This window comes from Hemiscyllium ocellatum, chromosome 21, assembly GCF_020745735.1.
Source record: "Hemiscyllium ocellatum isolate sHemOce1 chromosome 21, sHemOce1.pat.X.cur, whole genome shotgun sequence".
Classification (NCBI taxonomy): Eukaryota; Metazoa; Chordata; class Chondrichthyes; order Orectolobiformes; family Hemiscylliidae; genus Hemiscyllium; species Hemiscyllium ocellatum.
The window spans coordinates 33,636,056-33,653,668 of NC_083421.1; the positions used below are offsets into that span (position 1 = coordinate 33,636,056).

A 17,613-nucleotide genomic window follows, 5' to 3' on the forward strand; every position below is an offset into this window, starting at 1 on the left:
TGTGCAGGGTCAGCCAACACAGTCCTACTGAGCACTTGAGTAAAATGGCAAGGCAAATTTAATGTTTTTTTTTGCAGGAATTGTTTCAGTCTTGTTCTCAGTTTAAGACTGTGAGAGTTAAAGAAACGTGGTATTGGTAGAGGGTGATTTCTACCCAAATATTTACAGTCTGTCTGGTACTGAAAATGAAAGAGCAGGAACTGCAGAAGAATTCAGTCAAAGGAAGCCATCAAAGATTCATGATGTGTAAATTGGCAAATTTTATGATCATGGACCATTGAGTAACCCTTATTAACTTAAGTTAATTGATTTAGCGTCATGCTTGGGGAATATGAACTTGTTGACAATTACAGAGCAACAATTTGAATTACAGATAGTCAAGGTGATTTTATATGGTCACACGAATATTCTGCAGTTTGTGCTTATAACCAAATACATTTAAAAGTTTGTTGTTGAGTCCATTTAAAGCTATGTAATATTGGCCGTGATATTCCTAACACAGTGATGACATATATTTTGCATTTTGATGTTGATGATTTACTCCTTGTTTTGTGAATTCTGACTGGAATACAAAGCAGTAGGCATAGTGGTGAACTGGTGATGGTCATTGAGGGACAGAGCTTAATTGCAGCTTTGCTGTAGTGCAGTCGTTGTGTCCTTTCCTCTGAGACAAGAAGCCCATGTCCAAATCTTAACTGCCCATAACAAGTTCGAATAGCTTGATTAAATTAACTAACAGCTCCTTTGGTTGCAATTAATATAAGGGACAAAAGCCAGGTATGCATAAAATATTATGTCTGATACAGTCCAATAAATAATTGAAATCTTATTAAGAGAAAAACATGCCTAAATCTTCCAGATTGTGAACAGTTGGAGGTAAGCCATACAGCTGTCAAATGTGTTGGGACCCTACAAAAGTCTTCATTCATGGGCCTAATAGAGAATTTCCAGGAAGTCTCAGTATCCAAAGGACAGTTTAGGCATCCAAAAGACAGTTCCCCTGCTCACTGAATTAGAGTCAGAGACTTAGGAGAGTTCTGATACACTTACTTGAATAGTTACTTGAGAAATATTAGACAGACAATAGCTCTCTTGCACAGCTACGGAAATGAAAATCCTAATTAGCTACATAATTAGATCATTTCCATCTACCTCACTAACTACTCGACTGTACCCCCCTCGATCCAACTCAATTTCCTTCCCATATCTGATGATCACTTCATCCAACCACCATCTTGCCCACTTGCCACCCTTGCTATGTGCCACTCTGCAATTGGCACATCAACCTTAGCACATCATCCAATATCTCATTCATCTATTCATCCATTCACCCATTTATTAACATTCAATTTGGACCTTTAAACTTGCTGCACAACAGCTAGTTTTGTAAAAATGTCCTGTCCTATCCCTGCTGTTGAGGTTGAGGTTATACAGGATGTTGGTGAGGCCTCTTCTGGAGTATTGTATCCAGTTTTGACCTCCCTATTATAAGAAGGATATTATTAAGCTGGAGAGACTTCAGAAGAGATTTACCAGAATGTTGCTGGAATGGGAGGTTTGAGTTATAGGGAAAGGCCGAATATACTGCCCTTTCTGGGAGTATGGGAGGTTTGGGATAACCTTGTAGTGGTTATAAAATAATGAGGGTTATAATAAGGTGAATGGCAGGTGTCTTGTCCCTCGGATGGGGGGTTTCTATATTAGAGTCACAATTGTAAGGTGAGAGGAGAAAGATTTAAAAAAGACATGGGGGCAATTTCTTTAAGACAGTGGTTTGTGTGTGGGATAAACTTCGAGAGGAAATGATAGACACGGGTAGAGTTACAACATTTGAAAGATATGTAGATATGTACATCAATGAGAAATGTTTAGAGGGATATGGGCCGATCGCAGACAAGTGGGACTAGTTTAGTTTGGGATGGTCAGCATGGACTGGTTGGACCGAAGGGTCTGTTTCTGTGCTGTACTGAGCTGTGCAGCAAACGATCTTTTCATTAAACAATGCACTCTGCATTTCTGGAAAAGCTGTGTTTGGAAGATCACAGGAGAAATTTATTTCATGTACCATCACCAGGCCTAACTCCAGTATCTCCAAACAAATACAATTACGAAGTAAAATTAATGTGTAACATGGTCTCAATTTTGAATTCATCTGATAATAGGATGTCAAGGCTGCATTTGGTGAAGGAGCACTGTGTGCTTCCTCACTGGAATATTACTTTCATGGGCAATATCCAACAATCCAAGAATAATAAAGATAAAATCAAAAGTGATGACAGATTTGGTGATGCATTCAACTGAAGAGCTATGCTCAATGTAACAAAGTCCATTTCAGGTTGAATCCTCTAATTTCCATGTTTGTAGCCTTGAGGCAATTGTAAGAATTATGCAAGAAATGGCTGCAATTAATTTTAGGAGTCACTTTATAGTTTACAGTTGTGTCAATGGCATTTGCCAGTTTTTATTAAGTTTAAATTGTCATGTATCTTTTCAAGCTCCAGGCCATCTGTCAGTTTAGCTGTTAGATCCGTTAAGTTGAGAAAAGTCTTCATTTCCAGCCACTAAGTTCGCTATTGCCATCCTGCATGTCATAGCATGAAAACTGGCTTAAATGCTGGAAAATGACAAGTGAGACTGATTTTAGTGGAGGAGGAGCTGTCATCATGAACATATAAATGAAATGTTTACAGGACATTCCTAATGCACTTGCCAGGCTTATTTTCATTTGTCATTTATATAAATGGGTTGGATGAGAATATAGAAGGTGTGGTATAGTGGACAATGAAGAAGGCTATCTAAAATTACAAAAACATCTTGATCAATTGGGTCAATAGGCAGAAGGGTGGCTGATGGAGTTTAATTCAGATAAATGTGAGGTGCTGCATTTTGGCAAAATAAACAAGGGCAAATCTTACACAATTAACAGAAGGGTGTTGGGTAGTATTGTAAAACAGAGAGACCTAGGAGTTCATGTACATCCTTCTTTGAAGCTTGTGTCACATATGAGTAGAGTGGGGGTAAAGTATAGGAGTTGGGGCGTTCTGTTTAGATCGTACGGGGCATTGGTGAGGCCTCTCCTAGAGTATCTTGTGCAAGTTCTGGTCGCCCTGTTACAGGAAGGATATTATTAAACTGGATAAAAGCAAATTACTGCCGATCCTGGAATCTGAAACCAAAAGAGAAAATGCTGGAAAATCTCAGCAAGTCTGGCAGCATCCGTAAGGAGAGAAAAGCTTTGACACAGGGTCAGTTAGACTCGAAACGTCAGCTCTTTTCTCTCCTTACGGATGCTGCCAGACTTGCTGAGATTTTCCAGCATTTTCTCTTTTGGTATTATTAAACTGGAGAAGGTTCAGGAGAGATTTACCAGGATGTTGCCAGGAATGGATGGTTTGAGTTATAAGGAGAGGCTGAATAAGCTGGGACTTGTTTCACTGGAGTGCAGGAGGTTGAGGGCTGACCTTATGGAGTTTTATAAAATCATGAGGGGGGTCAGATAAAGTAAATGGCAGGTGTCTTTTCTCTAGAGTGGGGGATTTCAAGACTAGGGGGCATATTATTAAGGTGAGAGGATAAAGATTTTAAAAAGTCATGACGGGCAATATTTTTACACCGTGGTTTGTGTGTGGAGTGAACTTCTAGAGGAAGTGGCGGATGTGTGTACAGTTAGAGCGTTTACAAGACTTTAGGATAAGTACGTGAATAAAACATGTTTGAGGAGATATGGGCGATCGCATGCAGGTGGACTTGATTTAGTTTGGGATTATAGTTGGCATGGTCTGATTGGACCGAACAGTCTGTTTCCATGCTGTATGGCTCTATGACTCTATTGCACTGTTCCCCTGGGAGTTTCTTACTGTGACCAAATATCGAATAAAGCATTTCATACAATTACAGCATTTAAAAGACATCTGGATGGGTATATGAATAGGAAAGGTTTGAAAAGATACGGGCCAAGTGTTGGCAAATGGGACTAGATCAGGTTGGGTTATCTCGTCGGCATGGATAAGTTGGACAGAAGGGTCTATTTCTGTGCTATATATCTCTATGACTCTCTGACTCTATTTGAAACTCAGCTGATAGACATGTGAATGACATGTCCTCCTCAGATGATTAGTTTGACTAATTAGCACTTTGATGTTTGACATTAAATAAAAGAAGGAGTTGTGGATGCTGAAAAGCTCAAACCAGAACTGAAATTGCTAGAGCAACTCAGTGGGTCTCGTAGCATCTATGGAGAGAAAACAGAGTTAATGTTTCAAGTCCAGTGAACCTTCTTCAGAACAATTCCAAAGAGGAGTCACTGGACTCAAAATATCAACTCTGTTTTGTCTCCACAGATGCTGCCAGACCTGCTGAGTTTCTCCAGGAATTGCTGTTGATGGTTGGTACATTGGCATGGGAGATGATGCTGCTGTTGGAGTGACCTCCTTGCCACTGGATTTAGAGAATCTTGCAAAGATGACAGCAAACCGATCTGTAATGGGTTTGTAGCCCTTTTTAGACCAAATTCAGTTCACTTCAAGCCCTGATGAAGGGCTTATGCCCGAAACGTCGAATTTCCTGTTCCTTGGATGCTGCCTGACCTGCTGCGCTTTAACCAGCAACACATTTTCAGCTCTGATCTCCAGCATCTGCAGACCTCAATTTTACTCAGTTCACTTCATAACTCACAACTGTTAGGAGCCTGAATAGAGCTTGGACAATAAAAGATGTCCAAAGACATTTTCAGGAAGATCTTGACACTTTGAAAGGGAAAGGTTCGATACAAGGTGAAGGGAGGAATCAGTTTATCTCCTGTTAGGACTCAGCTGAGAGAATGCTTAAGTTCTGTGTAGAACACACCTTGTTTTTGCATGTGGCCCCAGGTTTAGGAACAAATGCACTAATGACAAGAGCATAAGGATTCCTCATTATGGGCTATTATGATGTGCCCACATATTCCACACAAGCAGCTGCTAGGGTGCCAAAAAAGCCGTTGTTTGATCATGACACTGGTCGATAGTACAGAAAGTGGCAAAGCATTTGCTTCTACTTACCTTCTGTGGAAAGGTCAGTAATAGAGGTGTCGACGGTGACAACATTGATGAGGAACCCGTGGTGAAAGATGGGGCCTGATGATCAGCGACGTTGACATTGGTTGGGTCCAGCACTGGCAGTGGTGAAGCAGTGGCAGAAAGATTATTGACTCTCTGAGCTGTATTTTTAAAAATTATTTTTACAATATTCAAAATGGTGCCGGAATCATGGTGATAGTACAAGCTTTTCACTGTAATTTCACTGTAAAATGCTTGCGACAATAAAATCATTCATTCAAATCAAAAAAAAAGCAAAAGGTTCTTGACTGGAACAGGCAAAGCGTAAATCGGACATGTCTGGACTTGTTGGGTGACGTACAGTTCAGCAATCCCTCAAAGCTAAAATCTGTGATTACTTTATTCAGATAAATTTAACATGTCAAAACACTATTATTTTCTGAACTGAAATGAATAAAATGATGCACAACCCATCACATTGCTTGAATTCTTTGTAATTCTTGTGTATCATGCCGAATACTTCAATTTTTTTTTTAAAAACCTGTGATAAAAACTTAGGTCATTTCAAATTTGTTCATCATCTACTCTTCATCTCTGTCTTTTCAGATGATTTTTTAAAAATCCCTCCATTTATTCTGCAAGTATCTGAAAATATTTAAACATATTGGAAAGTACTGGTGTCCAGATGAAGCATTAACAAAAAGCTGAATTTAATTCATCAATTGATGGTCAAATGTAATATCTATATTTTCCAAATATACCAGTTTGTTTTGATTAATCAGAACACTTATAATTACCTGTGACTGGTCCCTTTGAAACTCCTTTGTTTGTGATTTTTTTTCGAAGCCTAGTTTGTTGTATTTTGTTTGTAGGAAAAGGCACAACATATTGACAAACAGAAAATTACTCTAACATTTCTAATCAGACTCGACAAAATACTAATAAAATGTACGAGAGTTCGACAAACACTAATACTGATCTTGTACATAACGCAAAGTTACAGTTCTCTACAATATGTTCTGAATAATAATGCCCTGACTTTCAACCCACTGTCTAACTTTTCAGCCCTCTCCACTTTGCATCAGTTTAGCTTTTCTGAAAATCTCATTGTTTTCCTGACATTCCTTTGGGCATTTTCAATACAACGTCTTCTAACTTGCATAAAATAAAGAGCTGCAGATGCTGGAAATCTGAAACAAAAACAAATTGCTGGAAAAACACAGCAAGTCTGGCAGCATCTGTTGAGAGAAAGCAGAGTTACTGTTTCAAAAGGGTCTCATCTCTGCAGATGCTGCCAAACCTGCTAAGTTTCTCCAGCAATTTCTGCTCTTCTCTATTTTAAGATTTATTCACTCCTCATAGATGTGAGTTAAAGAGTGGAATGAACTTTAGTTAAAGAACGCTCAAAATACATAACAAATCCGGAAAAATGAAAAGACTGCTTAACATTCTGGATGTAGATTCTTTATCAGAACTACGAAAAGTCTCCATCCAAAATGTCAATATATCTTTTATTTTCCCTGATATGTACGGGTCCTTTTCAAATGTTTAGAATTGCTTATTTTTAATCTGATATTCCAGTCTAGTAGTTTGATTCCAGAGTTAAAGATAACCTGCATGGAGTTATGAATAGGCTGGCTTTAGAGGAATATCGGCCAAATGCTGGCAAATGGGACGAGATTAATTTAGAATATCTGGTCAGAATTGGGAATTGGACTGAAGGATCTGTTTCTGTGCTGTACATCTCTATGACTCCAAATGTTCTGTCTAGTTTCAAACACGAGTGTGGATCGGTTAGTTTCTGAGCATGGATATCTGTTATAAAACAATACAAGGCAAACAGTATAAGACTATATAATGATAAAGTCAAGATGCAAGGGTGTTTTTTGCATTCCTGTTCAAAAATATTCAAATGTGTTCATATTGCCAAGCAGTGTTGGTTTGGAATGAGTAGATATATGAAGGTATGAATCGACATGGGAATGTACATGACACTGTAGGATTCGAAAAAATGTAGTGTGTGGTTGCATGGTGAAATTATTTTAGGAATGGAGGGAATATTCGTCTGTCAAAATGTTCATGGAAACTTTCCTATTGGGATACAAAACAGCAATTTTGACATTTGGTATATTATTAAAATGTATTAAAACACACAAAGGGTAGTCTGTGCTGTGGTGCTGGACTGAAAAATGACTTGAATCTCAGGGGTAAGCTAGTCTGCATGACCTTGTTATAAAACACTTACTGCTAAGATATATCAGGGGTTATTTGTTACGTAGGGAGATCCCTAGGCTGTAGCCCTCTGAGTCCAATTGACTCCACATAGATTCCACCTGATCCAAGAATAGTTGTGATCCAAGCATCAAATTTCAGTGCAACAAATCACATTGCGTTTACTTTCATTGGATGGAATTCCTGATCCAAGCGCAAATTCATCCCAATTATTCCTGTGTTTAAGTCGTCAGCACTTAATATAATCAATCTGCTATCGGACTGCACGCACAATTCAGCAGTTTCTTTAACAGTTACTTTTTTTTTGAAGAAACAATGTATTGTCTTAATATTTTTTTAATACTGACTGATCAATTAACGGAATCAAAAGTGTGGACTGCAGATGCTGAATACCAGAGTAGATATCAGAGTGGTGCTGGAAAAGCACAGCAGGTCAGGCAGCATCCGAGGAACAGGAAAATTGACATTTTGGGCAAAAGCCCTGATGAAGTGCTTTTGCCCGAAACGTCAATTTTCCTGCTCCTTGGATGCTGCCTGGCCTGCTGTGCTTTTCCAGCACCATTTTGATCTCTGATCAATTAACTGAGGTTGTGGTAGCAAGATTTGAATGTTGTTTGTTTAATCCAGAGTTCCTCAAATTCCTGATCAATGAGTTATATTTCTGAGCAAAATAGTCACAAGCTTAGCAAGCACGGCTTACGTGTACTAGGTTAAAAATCAGACATTTAACTTTGTCCACCACAGTCCAACACCGACACCTCCACATCATGGCTACCTGTACCAGGTAATACCTGCAAGTAACAATGAGGGCCAATTTTTTTCCAGCTTACGAAACATGGATCAACACTGCGCAGTTCATCAACATTCACAATTTATTTAGCGCATTTGCTCCATCTTTTATGCAATGCTGTGGAATTTGAATAAGTTCTGTGGTTCTGTTGAGCACATCAATGCTTCTTTCTAATTAGCCATCATGAAGTTTAATGATGAGGTAGGTCATCAACTTTTCCCCTTCTCCACTTCTGAATTGACACCATGAAATCGCAGCTCATGGCTATTTGATGGCAGACAGAGGTCACTTAGCAGTGGAAACAATTCCCAATGGCACCCAATTTAGGACTAGATCTTTGACTGACTAACTAGTTTTCAGCTGATTTGTTAGAAATGTAGATCCAGGTTTTCATTCCTGGGCTGGATGCATAGAGATGGAAAAATTCCTGCCCCTGTGAATCTGAAATTAAACTGCCGGCATCAGTATCTGATGTTCGATTCTTGAGGCTGGATTAAAAGGCAGGTAAACCCGCAGAACTGAGAAGCTGCCAGATGCAGAGTTGAGCTGGACACAGCACCTGCCTTGAGGGTTCGAGCACTGTGTTCAAAATTCTAAATTGAAGAGCAGTGCATGAAGCATCCCTCAAACACTTGTGTCTCATTCTCCCCACCCTCCTCATGCCAATCCACTCCCCTCCGGCCTCCTGTCTAGCACCCATGGCCATCACACTCTAAATGTCGATCTCGGCCCCTCCACTCACCCTACAGTCCTTATACTTAGTATCAATTGTCAATTTACCCAGTATCCACTAAAGGCAAATCTCAGGATCCATGTCAAAGTTAGATAACTTGTATTTTAAAACACATGATTCTAATTGTCCACTGGGGATTTCACTGTATTGAAATAATACTTATTCATATAAACTAATTTAATACATTTACATTCTGTCAACTACATGAAGCATTATAACATGCGTCCAATAGCAGTCATCCCACTGTCATAACAGATGTTTGAGAAAACAGTCATGTTGTAATCCTGTAATTAAGAACCCTTAGCCCTATGTGAACGGAGTAAAAAAGCAATGATTTTTTAAATCATTCCAGGTATGATATTCAAAAACTTCAAGAACATGACATATCCCTCTGATGGATGCTGCTATCAGTTTTGTTAGCAAATTTTCACAAGCCTGCTTCCTGTGTGATGAAGTTGCTCCTTTATCAAGGTTATGCTGTCCTTGGTTTTATTTTTCAGAGAGGTTGTAAAAGACACAGACTCCAAAAGGTTGAAGGGTTGAAGGGTTTCAGGGCCTATTTGATTATAGCTAACAGATACTGCATCAGGCAGAAGGCTTTTAAGTTAAAAAAAACACTTGTACAATGAAAGAGGAGTGGCCAGTTTTCCAGGCTCAACTTTTCTCTGCTTTGGTTTAGTTTTTAGGAGTAGTGTTGAAAAAGCTGCTGGACTCCAAATAAGCAGGCTGATCCTCCTCTCTCTTTCATTTCTTCCTGTAAGACCCTGTATTTGACTTTACCTTTTGTAGCAATGAGTGTTTATAGGGAATGTTGCAAGTATTTGCAACCATATCATCAAGTTGGGAGGATCTGTTGGATTTTCGGATAGATTGATATTCGGTATTCTGTTCTCTTTTGTTTGTGTTTCACCCTGTAATCTTGTAAATAAATTCTATTTTATTTAAAATGCCTGCATCACTCCTGGAATATTTGCATTACACCTGCTTAAAACAAACTTAGAGACTGGACCACTTTGTTGAAATGTTTTGAGGGGGTCTGGCCTAGTCCACAACAACAGTTCTACTGAGTTTGACACTAATCTAGTATTGCACATTCCAACACACATTTATGCACATTACCTACAATTTCAAAGGGCACTTTACCTACCCTAATGGGCACTTGATCTCCATGAAAGGATCTCAGGACCAGATCCAAAAGGGTGTCATACCTTTCCATGGAGATACCCTGGCAAAGAAACACATGAAGTGCAAACTGATTCTTACTGTCTATATTCTGCACAACTCCAAGACTTCCAAAATCCCATTTCTGTGGAGGCAGCAGATGTTTTAAATGTCTGGTTCTTTTAGTGAACTGCACATAAGCAAAGCTCAAACGAACCCACTCTTACTCCTGTGAAGATAAAATGTGTCATGTTTGGGTGGTGATCACTTGCAAGTTTCAGGTTTATCTACTATTTTCTTTACAAATACCAGACCATGGTATTGTATTAGAGAAGAAAGAAAGTCTTTCCTTCTCTGAAATGTGAGGAATATTTTAGTCACGTGGTCATAGAATCATAGAGATCCACAGCACAGGAAATGGTCCTTCAGCCCATCATACCATGCTGGTCAAGAACAATCATCTAACTATTCTAATCCCATTTTCAACATGTCTTCTGTAGCCTTGTATGCCATGGGATTGCAAGTGCACATCTAACCACTGCTTAAGTGTTATGAGGGTTTCTGTTTCTATAACCCTTGGAGGCAGTGAGTTCGAGATTCCTACCACTCTGCAGGTGAAAACATTTTTCCTCACACCCCTTTTAAATCTCCCAACTCATTGATTCCTCCATTAAGGAGAATTTTTCTTCTGTCTACCCTATCTATGCCCCTCATAGATTTGTGTGTCCCAATCACATCCCCTCTCAATCTCCTCTGCTCTAAGAAAAACAAGCTCAGACTGTCCAAAGCCTCTTCATAACTGAAACTCTTGGACCCAGGCACCATCCTGATAAATCTCATCTGCACTGTCTCCAGTGCTAACACATCTTTCCTATAATGTAGATTCCAGAACTGCACACAATACTCTCGCATTTTATACATCTCCAGCAAAATTTAACTGCGCTTTTGTCCAACCATTAAAGACAAGTTTATCATATCATTTTTAACCACTTTACATGCAAACTCCATGCTTCCTAGGGTCCTACCACTCTCTAGGTATACCCTTGCCTGGTTTGTTCTGCTCAAGTGCATCACCGTGTACTTATCTGAATTGAATTCCATTTGCCACCGGTCAGTTCATCTGACCAGTCCATCTATATCCAGTTGTAGTTCTCCTCACTCTTGTACCATCTGCAATTTGAGATTAGTGGCTCAATACGTGAGCTTTCAACTCATTTGTTTTGAAAGTTTCCTCTTCCTTCTGACAATTGAGTTCAATAACTTTCGGGCTTGAGCTCTCCCATATCCTTATCCCAACCCACCCACAACCAGGCCTTGTTATCATATAGTCTGCTATTATACACCAACCATTGTTAGCCACTAACAATCCCCATTAGCAGCTATTTACCGTCCTAGCCATTTCGTTATCTACTCCCTTGTCTAGCTTACCCATCCCCTCAACCTATCTTCAGCATATAAACTAATATTTTCCATCTACAGTCAGTTCTGAGGAAGGGTCACTTGACCTGAAATGTTAAGTCTGATTTCTCTTCATAGATGCTACCAGATCTGCTGAGCTTTACCAGCAATTTCTACTTTTGTCACTTGGTTGAGAAGCCTTTGTCTCTATGTTAGATTGCCATTGTTTCAATTGACACTCCTTTTAGAATTTTCTGGTCCTTCACAAGAAATATTAAGATGAAAATTACACCAATCTCTTGACTCCGTGACACAGTTGATTACAGGACGCACAGTTGCTGCTTCACAGTGCCAAGGACCTGGGGTTCGATTCCACTCTCAGGTGACTGTTTGTGTGGAGTTTGACGTTTCCCCACTTCTGTGTGAGTTTCCTCCCACAGTCCAAAGATATGCAGGCTATAGGGATGACCCAGGCTAAATTGCCCCATAATGTCCAGGGATGTGCAGGTTAGGTGGACTGGCTATGCTAAATTGTCCCTTTGTGTCCAAGGTTCTATGATTAAACATATTAAAGATCTCATGGACTGTTTCAAGAAGTGATTGCAGTATAAAAGTGAAAATTTCTCAGTCAACCAGCATGAAAAGATAAATAATTAACTGATCAATCATCACAACTTGCAGTTTCCGATATGTGTGAAAAGTTTGTCCACAGCAGGTGTAAACTTACTTTAAAGTAACTAATAGCCTGCAGAACACTGAGGAATTTTTAGAAAAAGATTATGAGCCAAAAATGATTCTTCCTTTCTAATATATTCACAAAAGTATTTGGGCAGGATATTAGGAACATTTCATTTCAACTCAATAAAGAAAAGGAATGCTGTTTATCTGACAAGTTGTGATGAGTTGGAATGCACTGTCTGAATGGGTGGTTAGAGCAAATTTAACAGTAACTTCCAAAAGGGAATTTAATCTGAATCTGACATGCAAATCAAGTGGTAAAAGCAGTAGATTAAGAATAAATGGATCGACTTTTCAAAGACACAAGCAGTGATGCATTAATTATTTATTTTTCTCTGAAATGTTAGATCATGCCGTGATAGATAGGTTACAATTTATGCATTAGTTATTAAATTGCATATAAAAATGAACAAGCCTTCCAATGTCTTTTCTCATGAAGATGATGCCCTTGTAATAGATTTGATTTGGTTTGATTTATTGTTGTCACGTGTACCAAGATTCAGTGAAAAGTGTTGTTTTGTGAGCAATACAGGCAGATTGTACCATACAAAGTGCATCAGAGTAACAGAAAAAAGTGCAGAGTACAGTGTTACAGCTCCAAAGAAGGTGTAGAGAGAGACAGATCAACATTAACATTTTAGAGGTCCATTCCAAAGTCTGATAACAGCAGGAAAGAACCTGTTCTTTAATCTGTTCATACAAATATTCAAACTTTTGTATTATCTGATGGAGGGAAGAGGGTGGAAGAGAGTATAACTGAGGTGAGAGGGATATTTGATTATGTTGGCTGCTTCCCTGAAGCAGTGGAAAGTATACATGGAGTCAATGAATCGAAGGCTGGTTTGTGTAATGGACTGGGATATGGTCATGACCCTCTATCATTTCTTGCAGTGTTGGGAAGAACAGTTACCATACCATGTTGTGATGCATCCAGATTGGTTGCTTTCTATGCTGCATTTATAAAAATTGCTTAGAGTATTTATGATCATGATGAATTTCCTTCGCCTCCTGCGGAAACAGGGACATTGTTGTGTTTTTTGACCGTAGCATTGGCATGGGTGGACCAGGACAGATTGTTGGTGATCATCACTTGCTGGAACTTGACACTGTAGATCATCTCTACCTCAACTCCATTGATGTTGACAGGGGCATGACCTCCAATCTGCTTCCTGAAGTCAATGACCAGCTCCTTCATTTTGCTGACGTTGATGGAGAGATTGTTGTCTTTTCCTCATGCTGCTAAGTACTCAATCTCTTTCCATATCCTGTCTTGTCATTGTTTGAGATCCGGCCTACATCAGTGAGAGATGAGAGATATGGGAGAGCTGGTCAGCTGAAGAACACCTGTCCATAATTTGTCATTTAATTTAAACTTTTAGCAGAAACCCATTTGTTGCTTGTTAAACCACATGCAACTTACCCTCTTATTTAGAACCATCACTTCCTAAATTTGAAATTAGCTCTTCTGTACTTCTTCATCTATCCACTTACCTGCTATAGAACCATGAAAATCGATTAACCTATCCAACCCCATCCTGCCCCTCTCCCCCCCAACCACCCTCACCAAATAAACAAAATATGAAAAGTTTCATGGTACGCTCTCTGTCTGGCTGAGCATGCCAACACAAACATCTCATAAGAAACCACCACTACTCATACAAGCTTATTTTCCACTTGAGTTTCCATGGACTTACAAATTTCTGAGGGCATTTTAATTCAGTTAGGGACAGCTTGGCGGTATTTGCACCTGCTCACAATTTTCTGCATTGTGTTTCAGAGCCATGTTAAAATAGGCTTTTTCTAAGAATGCATCATACAGATTTGGAAAACATGTAAACAAAACTGGCACTGACCCAGTAGGCAAGGATTCAACGTTTTTTTGCTTTTCCTTGAAGAACAAATGTGTTTTAATTTTCATCTTTCATGGTGAAAGGCTTTCATTATTGTATTGAGCTCCCCAGGAACAAAAAGCAAAATGGCTGAACATCATATGTTCATGCACCTTTCAGTAAAAACATTTGTACGCATTCAAATTACATTGCTGTTCATGAGACATGCTTTGTGAATTTCACATGTCGAGCTAAGACACGAGCATAACAGCCCAGAGCCTGTCAGGGTCCCTGTTCGGTGGTAGTGAATGCTGGCAGGCGACAGTGTTACACGTGCCAAGAAATCAGACTTTTTTTTCCTTTATGATCTGAAAAACAATTTTATTCAGTATTTTTTGTGAGTGATGTTTTAATTCACGTTGACACAGACAGATCGAACGATTGACACAATAGTCACTGCTTCATCATAGTTTTTTCACAATTAAGTGTTAAAATTGACAACTTTTTAATAATGTATGAATGGAACTATATCTTAACTTTGAACAGCATAGTTTTACACTGTGCAGCAAAACATGACCAGAGCCCCCATTTCAGGCCTCTGTCTGATGGAAACAGAACGAACTATTCAGTCTGGGAAAAGTGCACAAATTTTCAGTAGATCTATCACATAAAAGTATTTGAGTGCGTTACAGATGTTGGCACAAATATTTTTTCTTTCCATATAGTTGAGAAGTATGATCAGTAAGTGAGATCCAGAAAGAATGGCAAATGCAGGCTGTTTAGATGTGGCTCACATGCAATTAGAAGCAGCAGAATAAAAAGCAAATGAATGCATCTACTGTATAAAATCCCCAGATTGTTTGATGGCTAGGTATTTGCTACTGAGAGACAATCCATCCATTTTAAACACAACACTCTTTCAGAGAAACTTCAATTGCAAACAAGAAAGACGTTGCAGCTATAATTGACCAGATCGTGTCTATGAAGTTTCCCAATGTGCACGGTCAGTTACTTTGAAATGCAGTCAATGTTGCAGTAAGGTTGAATGCAATGGTAAAAGCTCATGAAATACATTTCATAGCGTAGCATAAGCATATTTCCTTTTCTAATTCCTTCTCTCCATAAATATGTTTTGTATTAAGCACATAAATCCTTGGTCTGAAAACCAAATTCTTAAGTTTTGACAGTTTGTGGATATCCTATTGGAAATCCAATGTTCCAAACTCAAAACTTTGAACTTGCCCTCAAATGTTAGTGCCAAAAGGCTGTTGCTCCATTTCGCAAACTAGAGCAGAGTGGATAGTGTAAGCAACCTGGAATCATTACATCACAAGTTGAACACTGGTTCATTAACTGGTAGTTGTGATAGTTGCAAGGGTAGCTCACACTGACTTTGAAAAGAAACGCAGAAGATATCTAAGTGTATAAAATGCCCTCAGTAGATGGGACATCATGTCCAGAGTGATGAAGGTAGGGTTAAAGCATCCCGTCACCAAGGGCCATCAGACCCTTCAGCAAAATAGTTTTGCCAATGTGACTGGACTTGCTGAGCATATTCAGTGTTTCAGTTTTGTATCCAATTCTCACCATAACTCTTTGACTTATTGAAGGTATCTAGTTAGGAGATGAAATCATTTAAATGGAAACATGGGTCAAATACTTTTGGGACATTTGTTGGGGAGCAGAGTGGGGGTGTTGTCATGACAATGGTAGTTTAGCTTCGGTGAAAATATTGCGCCTCTCCTTCATGAGGATCTTTAAGTTCTGAGTCTGCTGTGTTTGGCATTCAGATCCCATTTTGTTCACTGAGGAAGAGTTTCTTTATCTCGGCATAAGTAATAGGCTGAGTGCGTAAAGTGAGAATATAGATGATGAGTAGTTCCCCAATAAACAAACACAGCACTGACCACAGAACATGAACTTGCTGGGCATACATTTCACAAATAGCTGCCCTGTTGTCACTGAGGAGAAATGAGTAAATGAGATGTTAAGGGTGATGTTAATGAATGAAGCAAATTACGACTGCAGTCAGTTGTCTGTATTCTAACTCAGACAAGTTAAGCTGGCCAATCACCCCTGGGCTGACTAACTTACACTGGCTGTCAGTCCAGCAATGCTTGATTTTAAAACCCCAACCCTTGTTTTCAAATTCTTCCATGGCGTCAAACCACTCAATCTCTGCGACTTCTTCCAGTCCTGACAGTAAAGGATCTTGGCACTTTTCCAATTCTGCTATCTTGAACATATCTGTTTTTTGCTGGTGCAACGTTGGCAACTGTGCCTTCAGCCACTTCAGTGGTGGCATCTGGGTCTTCCAACGGCAAGGCATGGTGGTCTTGTCCTGGCATGGCAGAGCAGTCTCTGCCCATTTTTGCAGCATAACCCGAGTGCACAAGCCGTTGTAGAATCAAAGAGTCAGAGTGACGTACAGCACGGAAACAGACTCTTCAGTCCAACTTGTTCATGCCATATATCCTAACCTAATCTAGGTCCATTTGCCAGCATTTGGCCCATATCTCTCTAAACCCTTCCTATTCATATTCCCATTCAGATACTTTTTAAATGCTGTGATTGTACCAGCCTCCACCATTTCTTCTGACAGGTCATTCCATATACTCACCACCCTTTGTGTGAAAATGTTGACCATTAAGTCCCTTTTATTTCTTTCTCCTCTCCCATTAAACCTATAGTTTTGGACTCCTTCACCCTAGGGACAGGATCTTGTCTATTTACCCTATCCATGATCCTTATGGTTTTATAAACCTCTATGTGTCTGCCCTGAGCCTCTGACGCTCCAGGGAAAATAGCCTCAGACTATTCAGCCTCTCCCTACAGCTCAAACTCACCAAACCTTGCTAATCTTTTCTGAGCTCTTTCAAGTTTCACAACATCACCCTTATAGCAGGGAGACCAGAATTGCCCACAGTATTCCAAAAGTGGCCTAAACAATGTCCTGTACACCTTAACATGACTTCCCAACTCCTATACTCAATGCACTGACCAAGAAAGGCAAGCATACCAAACATCACCTTCACTCTCTTACCTACTTGTGACTCCACCTTCGAGGAGCTATGTACTATCACTTCAAGTTCTCTTTGTTCAGCAATACTCACCAGGATCTTACCATTAAGTGTAAACGTGATGCCCTGGTTTGCCTTTCCAAAATGCAGCATCTCACATTTATCTAAATTAAACTCTGTCTGCCATACCTCGTTAATTGAACTGTGATGAAATTTGTCTTTTATTCTTATTTATGACTTCAGTCATCAATTTAGAAGACCTGTTTTTGCAAAACTGCACGTGACAATAAATTGCTATTGTATTATTCTATTCTATTTAGAGTTGAGAGTGTGGTGCTGGAAAAGCTCAGTAGGTCAGGCAGCATCCAAGGAACAGGAGAATCGACGTTTTGACATTCCTGATGAAGGGCTTATGCCCAAAATGTCAATTCTCCTGCTCCTCGGATACTGCCTGACCTGCTGTGGTTTTCCGGGACTGCACTCTCAACTCTGATCTCCAGCATCTGCAATCCTCACTTACTCCTCTGTTATATTTTGGATTGAGATGAGGAGAAAGTCCTGTGAGCCTGTGGACCTCTCTACCAGAGGAAACGGTTGAGGCGAAAAGATTCAATGTTTTCAATAAAGACTTAGATATAGTTCTGACAGTCAAAGGTTATGGGGTGAAAGCAGGAGT

General features: G+C 39.5%; 1 protein-coding gene across 6 annotated transcripts in view; it reads left to right on the plus strand.

The window, feature by feature from the left end:
* LOC132825811 (astrotactin-2-like) overlaps nucleotides 1-17,613 on the plus strand; it is a 1,607,744-nt gene that overhangs the window by 1,251,549 nt on the left and 338,582 nt on the right. The gene's annotated exons all lie outside the window — the stretch shown is intronic.